The 14,610-nt window shown below is 38.1% G+C and overlaps 1 long non-coding RNA gene across 2 annotated transcripts; it reads left to right on the forward strand.

The window, feature by feature from the left end:
• The first annotated feature begins 3,320 nt into the window (after nt 1-3,320).
• Nucleotides 3,321-8,041, forward strand: LOC110368355. 2 transcript variants are annotated; one of them, XR_002428027.2, is made up of 3 exons: nt 3,321-3,588; nt 6,865-6,931; nt 7,125-8,041. It is a non-coding gene; the product is annotated as an uncharacterized LOC110368355 (long non-coding RNA). The 2 variants fall into 2 exon arrangements; XR_002428026.2 differs by having other exon boundaries at nt 6,865-8,041.
• Nucleotides 8,042-14,610: the final 6,569 nt, after the last annotated feature.

The following is a 14,610-nucleotide window of genomic DNA, read 5'->3' on the forward strand; positions in this document are numbered from 1 at the left end:
AAGGGGGCAGGCAACAGGGGAAATCCAACAGGTCCAGTCCGAGTCCGTTTCCAAGGTCCAAAATCCAATTTTCAACAGGCAGAGGTACAGAGAGGACTGAGCAGAGAGGCAGAGTCGAGAGGCAGGCAGAGGTCGTTGTCCAGAAACTGAGAACCGGTGAAGAGACCGACAAGGGCAAGGCAACAGGCAGGAATCCAGAGAACACTCAAAGGTCGAACACAGGTAGGCAGGTTTAAGAAATGCTGGAAGGTCTACTAACACAAGGCTTTCGAGAATCTGGCACCAGCTTGCTGTGGAAGGCCAGCCTAAATAATGCCAATCACAGGTGCCAGTAATCAGGGCAAACAACAGATGCTAGCAATCAGGAAATAGAGCAGCCACTGTATGGAAGGCTGAGATGGCCAACATGAAAAATAATCAGAGCAAAAGCTGTGATCATTACAGTGTCTGCCGCACGGACCAAAGCTGGGAGTTGGTTCCACAGGAGAGGAGCCTGATAACTGAAGGATCAGCTTCCCATTCTTTTAGATACTCTAGGAACCACCAGTAATCCAGTGGGGTAATAAGATCTGTGAAATATAATGGAGCTTGATTATTAAGGGCTTTATATGTGAGAAGGAGAATTTTAAATCCTATTCTTGATTTAACAGGAAGCCAATAAAGGGAAGCTAAAATAAGAGAAATATGACACCTTTTTGTTGATTTTCATCAGAACTCTTCGCTGCAGCATTTTGGATCAGCTGAAGGCTTCAAACAGCATTTTGTGGACATCCTGATAATAAAGAATTCTAGTAGTTCACCCTTGGAGTAACAAATGCATGGACTAGTTTTTTCGGAGTCACTCCTGGACAAAATATTTAAAATGTTGCCAATATTCTGGAGGTGAAAAAAGGAAACCCTGGAGACCTGTTTAATATGGGATTTAAATGACATGTCTTTGTCAAAAGTTTTTTTTACTTTATTACCAAAGGCCAATTTAATGCCATCCAGATTAATTGATTGAGAAGTTTATTTTTTGAGGACTCTGGTCCAAAGATGACAACTTCTGTCTTGTCAGAATGTAAAAGCATGACTTTAAAAGTCATCCAGGTTTTGATGTCATCAAGACATGTAGTGAAAGTAATTGATTGGATTCATCAGGGTTTATGGATAAATATAGCTCAGTATCATCAGCATAACAGTGGAAATAACTTCCATGCTGTCTGATAATTTTACCAATCGGAAGCATATATATAGTAAAGAGAATTGGCCCAAGGACTGAACCCTGTGGTACTCCACAAGCAATCAGAGAGTTTGAAGAAGATTTATTATGAACAGAACAAACTGGAATCTTTCACCACCTGCACTGGGTGTAGGGGGCATCCCAGGAAAAAGCTGATGCTGTGGGTAGCGCAGTTGCCTTGCAGCAAGAAGGTCCTGGGTTTGAATCTGACCCTGGTATTTCTGCATGGAATTTGCATCTTCTCCCTGTGCATGCGTGGGTTCTCTCCGGGTACTCTGGCTTCCTCCCACTGTTCAAAAATATGACTGTTAGGTTAATTGGCCTCTCTAAATTCTCCCCTTGCAACCCCATGAGGGACAAGTGTGATGGAAAATGGATGAATGGAATACTACAGGAAGTTTAATTCAAATTAATATTCAACATTAATTTGATTGTTGATTTTGACCTTGTAAAGTGCCTTGAGATGACATGTTTCATTAATTGGCGCTATATAAATAAAATTGAATTGAATTGAATTGCACACACAACAAATGTTATCTCAAAACACACAGACAAACAGATCCAAAAAAGTGTATATAATCAAATCAATCTAATCATATACACAAATTGCGAGATTCACATAGATAATAGGACATTTATGGATTCATACATGAGGGCCACAAGTAGAGTTTTGTTTATGAGCTGATGAATTGGAAGATGTATTGCCAAGAAACAGAAAGCCTCCCTCTCATTTCTTAGAGGATAAGATTATCGTTTTGGATTTATTTTTAACAATAGGGGTTATCTCTGCAGGTTCGACCTTAGGTTCGTATTGGCTCCTCCTGAAGAGAGAAAAAGGGTGTGCTTTTCTAATATGCTTCATTGCAGCTGCTAACAGTTCAAGCCAGTCAGTTTCTTTAAATGGTCAATTATCCCCAAACATGACCTTATTAAGAAACAAACCAAAGAGCAAACTGAGAGAGTCAGAGCAAGTCCCATCAGCCCCCTTTTATGGCATTGGCAGAAACATTAAAGCAGACACAACAGAAAAAAGTTTTCAAACGAGAAACGGGGAAAACAAATTTAGTTTATGAGAAGTTTATGGTTGTCAACTACAATTACCTAATGAGGAAAAGACAAGAGGAGAGAAGGCTGTTTATAATTTAGTGCAACCCAAAAATCTTCCATCAGCCTGGGCTTTTATTCTTAAAAGACGAAAAGACATGTGCTGGTTCCACTGATTTTATCTTTTGGCAAATGAGTTGCCATGTGTAAGCCTGTTCTGATTTTTTGAGAATAGGACACTGTAATGCCTTTGATAGCTAATAAAGTATTCATTGTTTTAGGTTCTGCAGTGTTTTGAATAAATTAAGTCCGTAAAAGTGATAAACGTGTGGTGTGTGGGTTAAGGTTATGTGTGACCCAGCTCTCCTTGCAGGGCTGGAACTGCTTTAATATGTGTGACTGGTGTGGAAGGTGCCACTGGTTAAAGTAACTGGCACTGACAGCCAGTGGGAGAAACTCTGCTGTAATGTGAGTTCTGCTTGGCCAAACTGAGTCTAGTTGAGTCCGCAGGTTGTAACAGAACAGTGCTTACTTGTATTGTAAAAACACATACATTGATATACAGTGAATAGAAATGAAATAGCAAAGCTCATAAAAAGCACAGATCTGCAGCTTCTTTAACATACAAATTTATAATTACCCAGAATGGTCAGAAAAAGGTCGAATTTAGAAGAAAGCTTATGTCCTTAAAGAGAAATCCTAACCACTTACACACCATTTTCTCATCACTGCGTATGCCCTTCTCTTTTCGCCTGCTTTCCTCCAATCTCTCGTTATAGTATTATTCTTTGCTTTGTTTTATTGTTCTCCCATATGTCTCCATTTTGTCCTTGTAACTTATTCCATTTTTATTTCTTCTTCCTCTGAAGTCTCTCCATATTTCCCTTAAATATGCTACATCTGTGGAGGCATATTTGTTCTTGGAACATCAGCCTAACAGTCATACAGGGGGCCTTCCCTGCTCTAAATCCCACCCCCTTCAGCCTCCATACAAGGTAATGTTGGAATGCCTGCACTGGGGTTCCAGCAGCTTCATAAAAGAGGCGCAGGCAAAGATCAGAAAGCAGTACTCTGATAAGAAATCCCCTGATCTTAGTTCTGTTTACTGTAAAACTTCTGATTTTTAAAATCTACTTTTTATTTAATTACTTCATACTGTTAAGTACAGTCACTGTTTTAAAGAAAAGCAAAAGTGGTTGTCTTCAACCAGTGGTACCAGTAATGCATCAGAGAAGACGACAGCACAGCATATCAGCCTTCTCTGCTGGTTTCCGGAGGAAAACTTCTAGCAGCAACTCTGCTGATCTGCAGCAATCATTCAGGTATGATCACACAAATTAAATAGTAGAATGTTTTAGGCTTTCTCAGTATGTTTTAAAAGAGAAATAGTTATTTAAATTTTAAAAAATTTGGGGGGGGGGGGGCAAAAATGACCGAAGTAGCATGATAATGTATTGGGTTGTGGAGTAAGATGACACTCTGCTCTCTCCGCTTTTTCCACTGTCAGTCTCTTGATAAAATTTCTGCCAACCTGTATCCTTTGCTGGTAGATGGATTGTAAATATATATTGTATATATTTTCCACACATCTAATATGAGCTAATGTAAAGGATTAGGTAAATTTGCATCAATATCCTGGTCTACTTGGACACAATCTTGGTTCCTCGAGTGCAAGTTTGCTGAATTTACTGATCATTGACACTATTACTATAACTTGTAATGTAGGACTGGTCCATGCGATTGCAGAACCATTGGTTGGTGCTTGCTCTATTTATTTGTCTTTGCATTTGAAATCTTAAATCTATTGGCAATTGCCCTTCTTTTTATAAGGAGCACTCCATTTAAGTACTGGTTATTGATCTGAAGAGCCATCATTTATTAAAAAGAGTTACATTTTTATTATTGCCATCTAAACCAGTTCACTTTCCTACATGAAATAGATCAGGGTTGTACAACTCCAACCAATAAGCATTAATGCCCTGCCTATTTTAGATATTTCCCTGTTCCTTCAATTAAATTTTATTTATATAGCACCATTTCACAAAACGCGACCTGTCCAGGGTGTACCCCGCCTCTCGCCCGGTGAATGCTGGAGATAGGCACCAGCAACCCCCGCGACCCCATGAGGGATTAAGCGGTTTAGAAAATGGATGGATGGATGGATGGATGGCATTTCACAACACATGTCATCTCAAGGCACTTTACAAAGTCCAATTCAATCTAATCATAAAAATTTGTCAAAATGTTTCCTATCTAAGGAAACCCAGTAGATTGCATTAAGTCTTGACAAGCAGCATTCACTCCTCATGAAAGAGCATGGAGCCACAGCGGACAGTTGCATGGATTGTCGATGGCTTTGCAGCAATCCCTCATTTCGAGCATGCCTGAAGTGACAGTGGAGAGGAAAACTCCCTTTTAACAGAACCAGGCTCAGTGTGACCAGTCCTCAACCGACAGGAGGTTGGAGAAGACAGAGCAGAGACACAAAATTAAAAATGATCTGCCTCTTGTGGATGATGTCACAGCTAACAGAACACCAAACCAGGTGAACCTACTATGAAAAAAATAGACCCTGTTTTCCTCCAGCAGCCTGAGCCTATAGCATAACTAACTATAAGCTTTGTCAAAAAGGAAAGTTTTAAGCCTAGTCTTAAAATTAGACAGGGTGTCTGCCTCACGGACCACAACTGGGAGTTGAAATAATGGCCAGATTACATCCTGGGCATGATTCAGATGTGCTGAACCAGGCGAAGATCTAAAACATACAGGGCACCTCTTGGGAGCTGACACTAGTGATCTTGCCTTTAGAAATTTTGCTGGTCATAAAAAAACTGATTTAAATAAATCAGGTGTTACTATTAGGCTACTGGATAACTAAGTTGAGAAATATAAACTTTGTCTGGTCACATCTTTCTAATTCAAAAGGCCACTCAGACTAATCATTCTTATCACAGATCCTACAACTAAGAATCTAAGAAGCAAGAGCTCACTGTCTTCTGACTTGCATTTTGTGTACATATGAATTTGGAGGTCAATAATTTTTCCTTACACCCCACACCATCATGTCCTAAAAGTCTTTAAACTTTAGCCGGAAGCTGCAGTCCAAGTTTGTCTGAGCTGGTCATGAGAAAGAGGAAAGGAAGTGCTCTATTTATTTACTGAAAGATCTAAATCTTGAAGGATACCACAATCTTAAGGCTTTCCCATAACCCTCGAAACCATTCCCCCTGAGGGATTAAGAGACTGCCATTCCCAGGATAATGTTCACATGGTGGGGGATGGGCAAGTGGAGAGCAGGGGATACTGCAATGGTCAAATTGTTTCCTATCTAAGGAAACCCAGTAGATTGCATCAAGTCTTGACAAGCAGCACTCACTCCTCATGAAAGAGCGTAGAGCCACAGTGGATTCCTGTGCTCTCTCTACTTGTCATAATTACTTTAAGCAAATTAACTATGAGTTAATTTCTACACACACTGCAAGCTTTTCCTGATCCATGTGTATATGAATCGAATGGAAAATAAAGAAATCAACAGAAACAAGGTGATTGACAGAGTATAGTAGTATGTGCCTCCAGTATAAGATTTAAAGAAGAGGGGCGACCATATTAGGCAATGTTTGGATTTGCAGGAGACATGGCTCTGACTCTTATCACAGTCTGCATAAACACACACCATTCCTAACTGTGGCCAAAAAAGGAGAGACTGAAATCATTCTGATCTGTTACTTATTTTCCCAGTCTTTCCTCATAAAAAAAATATTTCATAGAGCTAATTTGCTCGTTTATCTATATCTATATATAGATATATATATAGTTCTATAGTTTGTCTGGTCCGGAGCTTTCTTGTGTAGAGCCGGAATTTTGAATTACTGACCTTCCAGCTCTGGTGCTGTCATCTCAGGATAAATCTTCCTTAGCTAAAAATTTAAACCAACAAAGGGGAATATTAGAGTTTGTGTGAACTATTGCAAGAACATTAAATATTACATTGAAGAAACAAATGGAGAATGATGCTTAAATCAACTTGAATCGTTATAGGACAGTTGAGTAATAGAAAGCATCTTGGAACACTTATCACATAGACACAGTTGTGTGCCACTTTGTGGCTTCATATTTCCTAGAGAGATTTTGTGTGTGTCAGTCCATCAGACTACTTTGTTCTTAATATGGCTTTGTTTAGGTCAAAAAAGATGGAGAAAAACTGAGGAAGATACAGGCTTTCCTCTCCCTGAGCTAGGTGAAGAGCATGTCTCGATGCTGTGACTTGAAAAGGGAATGTATGTAGTTAGCAGTGGGGAGAAGGGCAGGGGGCGGGGGATGGCTGTTGGTGGAAGCAATCACAGCCTGGAAGAGGGAATGTTTATCATGCACTGCGATCCCTCTTTCAAGGTCCTCAAAATACACAAACTACCATATAAGGGTAGACTGAGATTTTACCATAGAGGGGTGAGGTATACGGTCCCTTTCTCATTCAGTCGTTTCTTCTCTGTAGACTGCTGATGTAATTCCTTGCTTATTCCATAGAATTACAGGTGGGGAATTAAAATGTTTTACATCTGAAATACCACCAAATTAATAGTTCTACTCTGTTTTTTTAGGTGTTGCAATTTAATAGGCACGTTGATTTGGGGAAAGCAAAACACAACGGCTGTTCAGAGGATGAAGGTGAGGGATTCATGTCTTGTACAAAAATCTGGGTCTTCTGCTGGAGAAAGTAATCTTTTTAAAGCATTTTGTTATTTGCCATTTATCTGGAAAATAAAACAATTCTATATGTTCCCAAGAACTCACTTTCTGCCTCACATTGGAACATACATTAGAGGAAGTGGTTTACTTACTGTTTTCTGCTTACTTGTAGAAAGAACTGAAGAGCTAGTACTTCTATAAGCCACCCATAGTCTGCTTCCTGCTGTGTACATCCAAGAAGATGCACCTACTTCCTCAGCCAGCTGTGGTTTAAAAGGGAGTGGCTACAGCAAGATGAGGAGCTATGTAGGTTCTTTGGAAAGTATGCTCATTCCTATCTTCTTCAACCCAATCAATGCAGTTTTTTCCTTTAACAAATATTATGCTTAATGAGGGCAGTTAAAATTAAAATTTGCGTTTGTTTGTTTTCAAATAATTAAACGCCTGAAATAAATGTGCTGCATCTGTTGACTTGCTGCTTATTCCTGTGGCCCATGGTGCAGTGCTGCATCTCTGGTCAGTTGGTAGTCTGAGATGAAGCACTGTAGCTCGGGACAGAGGACAGACAAATCTATTGAACATCTATCATGATCTACGGGTCTGTGTGTTTCTCTAAAGAAAAAAGAAGTGGATTTGCAACAACGGAGATATACGGACAGACAACCATTCTCAAATTTTTTCTGTTTTTACTGCTCCTTTTCTTTGCACAGGAACTGCAGCTGCAGACAGAAAAATCTTTAATTAAAAACATTTTTTTCAGAAGTAAAATTTTGAACAATCACCCTTCATCTTGTTTTTCTTTACCCTTTTCTCTGGGGTCCAGTTTTCCCAGGAATCCCTTCACTTATCAGAAAGGGGGATTCCTGGAAATACTGATCTCGGGGGGGAGGTTTCTCACGATGTATAGTTTTAAGAATTAATACCATCATTTCTATCTGCTGTAAAGCGGATCAATTAAGAAAAATGTTGGCTACTCAGAGAAATTTAAACCTGATATATGTTCCTCAAGTTTCACGTGCATGTAATTGGTAATTGTACTTTTAATGTATCTGTTTTTGTGTCAAATAAAGAAACTAAACAACACAAATAGATAATATTTTTGTCCTGTGCCTTCTCATGACCAATTCTCCAACAATAAATGTAAATATGGATATCAGAGACATATACTGAAAATCTAGTGACAGTTGATTCACAACAAAGACAAAACACAAATTTTTTTGGGGTCCATTTTGCTTAACCAATAAAGTAGCTTAAGATAATGAATGTCTCTCTCCTGCAGAAGTTTAGTGGCATTTAAAGACAGAAATAAACTTGTTCTACAAATTATATTATGAATTATCAATGTAATGATTGTGGCTCAGTGATCAGAGTAGCTGTTGGATCCATTCTAGTTTCCTTCTGCCATTTGTCCATGTGTTAAGTCATTAACCCCAATTTGCATATCGGTTAATGAATGTGACTGTATTGAGTCCCTGAGTGGTCAGTATTCTTTTACAAAAGATTTACTAAGTTCTCTTAAAAATATTTAATTATTTACCTAATGTATGTCTGTATATTTAATATCAAATGGACAAATATATGTACATATTTGCACACCTCTTTGATAGATCTACATGACGGCAACTCTCCACCACCTTCAGCTTCTTTGCTGCTATCTTAGGATGTAGAATACGCAGTGCAGTATGCTTGATGCAGCAACAGGAGGAAGTGGAAAATGTATGCTACAACATTTGTTTTAGAAAATACAGTCAACTTTCGCTGATAGATTTGTTTTAATGTGAGGGCAACTCAGCTTAGTTCTACCAGAGCTGGGGAAGATTTGTTTTGATGTTGTAAGACAAAATAAGAAATGTTTAGTTTCGGTTTAAGATAGATTTGCCTTTAAAATCAATTTTATTAGAGTAACTTCCTGGTTGTACTCATTACAACTAATAATGCCGATTATATAGATCAATGTTGATAAACATTTAGGGGAATAATTATATTTATAATTATATTTATATTTACAATAGATTAACCCCTTAACTGGCGCCCTCAATATTCCAAAAACACCTAAAAACTACCCAAATTAAATTAGATGCTGCTCTTGCACACTTTAGAGCCGAGGCAAAAGCGTGGTGTCCCTGTGAGGGTAAAAGAAGTCCAGTACGGTTTTCTGGTAAGTTTTTAAAAGTTTCTAAATTCTATCCCTACTTGCTTTTATTCAGTTTTATTTTCCTATATTTTAATCATGTAAAGCACTTTGCATTGTCTCTGTACTGAATTGTGCTATATAAATAAATTTGCCTTGCCTTGCCTATTGAAGTTGGAACACACATAAATTGTAATTTTTTTTTTTGCACTTGTTTTCTTGTTTCATTCTTTATCATTGCGGCTGCAGGCTGATGCAAGGAGATTCTTGCTGAAAAATAAAGAAGTCTTTTGTGTGACAGGTCCAAATTTGAATACAATATGATAAAAAATTACTATTTGAAACCTGTTTTTCTGTACGTAGGTATGTGGGTAGCTTTACGCATGCTGTTGCTATCGAGTTTTAAATGTCCTGCCCCACAAGTGATACTTCCAGGTGATTTCACTGGCTAAAATCTCAACATGTCGAAATCAGGGGCACAGATAGATTTTTAGAACTGGGCGGGACCAATATGTTAGCAAATGATTTCAACACAATTAACTTCTTTTTATGTAATTTGGGCTTTAACTAGTTTAACAAGTAGTTACTTTTGCAATAGCCCACGGGCAAATATTTTGCACAATCGTTTGTAGAATTATTTGGATCATGGATAAACTGGAAAGGCTTCTGGAGAGCACCAAAGCACAGACAGCTGGTTTGTCACTAAATCCTATGGGAACTCCAGGTGGCCACACCACACCCAGGCAATAATAAGTATCCTGTCAAAAAAAAAAAAATCCTGCTGGATCCAGATGATGCTCAACATCAACAATATATAATTATTCACCAGCCAAAACATCATGCCTTATTCAAAATAAGTTTTATTTAAACATTTGTGCATGATCTCAAACAGAAACAACATATTAACAATAAAAATGATAATGAATACTATAAATGAAACTTACCTTTTTAATGACATGTATAGTAATTTTAAGAATTCCTTATAGTGTAGCCTAACAAATTTACTTTTTAGAAGTAGACTAAACAAAGGACCCAAAAACTCTCTCCTATCATTTCTCTGAACATGTTTCTGGGCAATTTCTTGTCTGCCAAGCTTCTCTTGGTGAATATGTCACACAATAATGACATTACGTCTTTTTGAGTCATGGTTGATCGCAAACATGTTTTTAGTCAGCGTAGTCCACTAAAACTGTGCTCTGCCTCATTTACAAACCATGAACCAAGGGGTCAAAAAGAAAAGATAAAACACTTCAGACCCCAGTATTTGGCCCTGTGCAGGCAGAAAGAAGTAGTGCTTTATTTTTATTTATTTATACAAACAGGAGTAGAATAGAGTAAAGCCCAGCCGTGAGAAACAGGGTGGGGGTGGCTAAGGAGATGTAACGCGATCAGTTGCAGATTATCCTGTTTATTCAGAGTCCTGATGAGTGGTAGCCTGAGTGGCAGGATATGGATACAACCATAGACATAATATAAGAGTAGACGCGTCATTGGGCGGGTTCTGCCTATGCTGCGATGCGTCAGAGCATCCGCCATCTTAAATGTGGCAAATCTGCAGTTACTCAGTCACTTAAACAGTATCAGAGGGACTTTAATCTCTGAATATACTTTGTATTCGTAGTATTTTTTTTTTTGTAATATTACAAGTTTATTTTCACATCCCTTTAGCTTCATTCTCCTGAATTTATTCTCCTGAAGAATAAAAATATTTAAAATAATCTAACCTGGCCTATTACTCCAGGAGTGAAATAATTCTGCAAACTGTGATTATTCTGGAAATGTTCCCCCTTAATTCTCATAATATGATGTTTTTATCATAACATTATCACTTTTGTGTTTGTTTGTTTATTTTTACTTTATTGACCTAAGACTTTTTTTTCCTCATATTATTAATTTTACCTCTTTAATACTCACCCAAAAAGTCTGTTCCTAAAGGTTCACATGTGACACGGTTTTTATGAAATAATGAAGACCACAATGTTTAGATTTAACAAATTGATCCTTATATTCATAACACATACACACACAATATATACTATATATATATATATATATATATATATATATATATATATATATATATATGTGTGTGTGTGTGTGTGTGTATTTATTGCAGCACAGGAATGAGGCATCTTCTCTGATCCACGTTCACAATAACAGAACTCAACTTTTTTCTGCCACATACAATATGGCGGTGACGTTGACGTGCGAACCTGCGCCCTATGACGCGTCTACGGCCGTTTCTCAATTCACGAGAACGCGAGTCCGTACTCGCGTTCTCGTCAAGTCTGTTCTCGGTAAGAACACAGGAAGATCGGACTTGACGAGAACGCGAGCACGCAGCACGTATTGTGCATTGGAACAGAAGCGTACTCGTGACGTCATCACACCCGCAGCTCTTGAGCATTTCTTTAACGTTCAAGACTATTTATACACTACGCCATCATATCTTATTGAAAACGTTTTTTATTAATTTCTAAAAAGTCTAATAAAATATCTTTAAAAAATTACAGAACTGTGGATATAAAACCAGCAATAACGGGAATTTCTGGGGAGTTGTAATTGTTGTAGTTGCAGAGGCGATTGCATCTTCTTTAAAAATCAGCATTTTGTAGAAGCAAAATGAGCGATACGAGCAATATTGCTGTTGCTCTGGTCATTGGTCAGCTTTACCAGCAGGCTGAAGAGGAGGTGATGCAGTTGAGGAGGAAAATACGAGCAAGGAGAAGATTGATGCAGCAGAGGAGGCTAAGAAGGCAGGCTTTGCTCACCCATCTATTGCCAACTGGTAGGCATTTTAAGATTGACAGCCTATTTCCTACTTTTATCTTTAAAAAAACATTGAGGATGGTATTAAAAACGTGATCAGGTTGAAATTGTGACTATTTTTCTATAAATAATTAAAATGAAGAGCCAATTTTAACATTAGTAACAGTAGGGTTAAGCTACTTTATTGCACCTCCTGACCTTCACAGCATTGATTAAGAAAGGAAAACACATATTTTTATGTCTGTCCACCTTTACAGTGATTAATCTATAAATTATGTGCAGTTAGTTCAGCTCATTTTTCAGTGAAATGGTAAAAATACCAGAGAAGGGAAGCCATTTGTTACATTTACTATACATTTTACCTTTTCTTTCTTGAGAACTATAATAATCTGCATGTTAAGCAGTTATAGTTTTATGGTGTAAAAAGATGAGAACTGAAAAAAACAATGGTGGTAACATTTGGCATTTTTTATTTACAGGAAGAAACAGAAACAAAATATGTGAGGATAAACACCTCTGTGCCAATCCTCCAAATATTTATTTTAATGAAGGGGACCTGAAACCAGCCTTCTAGCTAAACAGAGCCACCATCGTCCTCCTCCTTCAGCTGCTGCCCATCAGAAGGTCCATGGATGGCCACAGGAGATAGAGGTGCTGGTGACCCTCTGCTGGCTGGCCTGTGGTGCATCCTATAGGGAAACAGCTTGCCAGTAAGATCTCTTACCTTCTTGTCCTTAAATAGAGCTAGCAATGACACACAATTGATAGATTATATTAATTGGATAGAAGATTAAGACAGATCAGCATATTACCTAAATTACAAGTTAATTTTATATTTGGTACAGGTCTAGTGGAGACACGCTACAACAGACACCACACCAAGGCGAGAAACATCATTGAGCGTGTCTTTGGTGGTCTGAAGACACGGTGGCGTTTCATCTTCTTAAGGGTGCTGGAGGTCTGCCCGACGTTTGCCCCAAAAGTAATCGCCGCCTGCTGCATCCTTCACAATATTAGTATAGAGGCAGGGGACCAGCTGGACGTGGAGGATGAGGAGGTTGATCCAGAGGAGGACGGCCAACGGCTGAAGACAGAATGCTGCTCCAGCTGGCTGCATGTTTAAGTGAACATGACTACACCTGACCTAGATCAGTTCTAGTCATGTACACATGCTGCTTCATTTCATTTTTAACCACCTGGAAAAATACATAAAATAATGCGTAAATTAATTTCCATTCCAACTATTTTTAATTGTAAGTTTATAGGCATTGTCTGTTTGTATAAGATCTTAATGAGTTATTTTGTTGTTTTAAACCATGTTAGTAACTGTTAATAATTTGTTGAATATATTACACCTTCATTCTGTTCCAAAGATAAAACATTTGTATAAAATAAATGTCAGTTTTTTCATATACTATTATTACTATTGTTTTCTTTCCCTCTTTCTCCTCTCAATTATTCGTGTCATGACTCAGAAGAAACTCACTTAGATAGGAAAAACATTTATAGAATGTATTTATTTATTTATTTTATATGCTGCTGCCGTCCTAGGGAGACATTTACAATTTATTCCAGCAAGTATTGAGTTAATAAAGCAACACACGTCAGTCAGATAAACACAAAACAAATAAATCATAACCAGCGGTATTATGCACACTACTTTTTTTTAAATTACGCACCAACTCTGTAAACAGGCCACATAGAGAAGCTTAAAAGTATAATATTCTCGCCTCAAACGATCTTAAAACGTACTTTTGAACAACAACAGCAGCAGAAAAGGGAATTTTTTAACTTACCGCTGTGAGCTCTGTTTGCGCTGTCTCAAATCAAGCTGCGGCCGCGGTGCATTCTGGGCAAGCGGTCAGTCTGAAGAACGCACAAGTCTGCTCTGATGCATGCTCGATAAAGAGGGCGGGCGAGAACAACATCCGGGGAATTCGGCGCGTTCTCGATTTGGCGTTCTCAGCATTGGAACAGTGCTCGGGCTGAGGCTGATGACGTGTCACGAGTACACGAGCACACGAGAACGCTCAAGAACGCATATTGAGAAACGGCATACGTATATATGTCTGTGGATACAACTTCTCTGCTTTTGTCTGTTTGACCACAGTTTTCATCCTCCACCCACTGGACCGGAGTGGTACTGCGGTTTTTCATCACATTGCGATTAATAAATACATCATTGGGTCTGTTTTACATAAATGGTTGTCAAATGCTTTACTTCTTTGCTGTGCTATCCCCACACTTGACAGGGTTGTACCAAGCTGAACTTTAAACTGGGTTCCACTCAATGACCATACTGTTGTTCCATCTTTTCCTTTTATTTTTCTTCTTTTATTTACAGTGTATCATTAATTATTAGTAGGTGAAAAACCTTAAAAGTCAAAACCAAACAAAACAAACATTTACTATATTGCACATTGTAAGAGTCAGTTCTAATAAATGTATCATTAAATACATTTATGAAAATAGTCTATGGTTTTACCTTTAAATTAGTACAAACTACTTTTTAATTATTTATCATAAAAATGCATCAAAAATATTAAAGCATGTTATGCACGCTACAAACACAAACATTTTGCCCATGTCTAAATGCCTCGTCAGCGCAGCGCATACCTTGCATTCACAAGGTATGCGCTGCGGATTAAACGCAAGTTTACCGGTTGTCTGTTCAGTTCTTTGCTTTCTTGATACAAACTTCGCACAGCTCTTCAAACTGCCCGAGTAGAACGGCAAACTTTGTATTTTGCGCTGCAGT

This window comes from Fundulus heteroclitus, unplaced genomic scaffold (assembly GCF_011125445.2).
Source record: "Fundulus heteroclitus isolate FHET01 unplaced genomic scaffold, MU-UCD_Fhet_4.1 scaffold_215, whole genome shotgun sequence".
NCBI lineage: Eukaryota > Metazoa > Chordata > Actinopteri > Cyprinodontiformes > Fundulidae > Fundulus > Fundulus heteroclitus.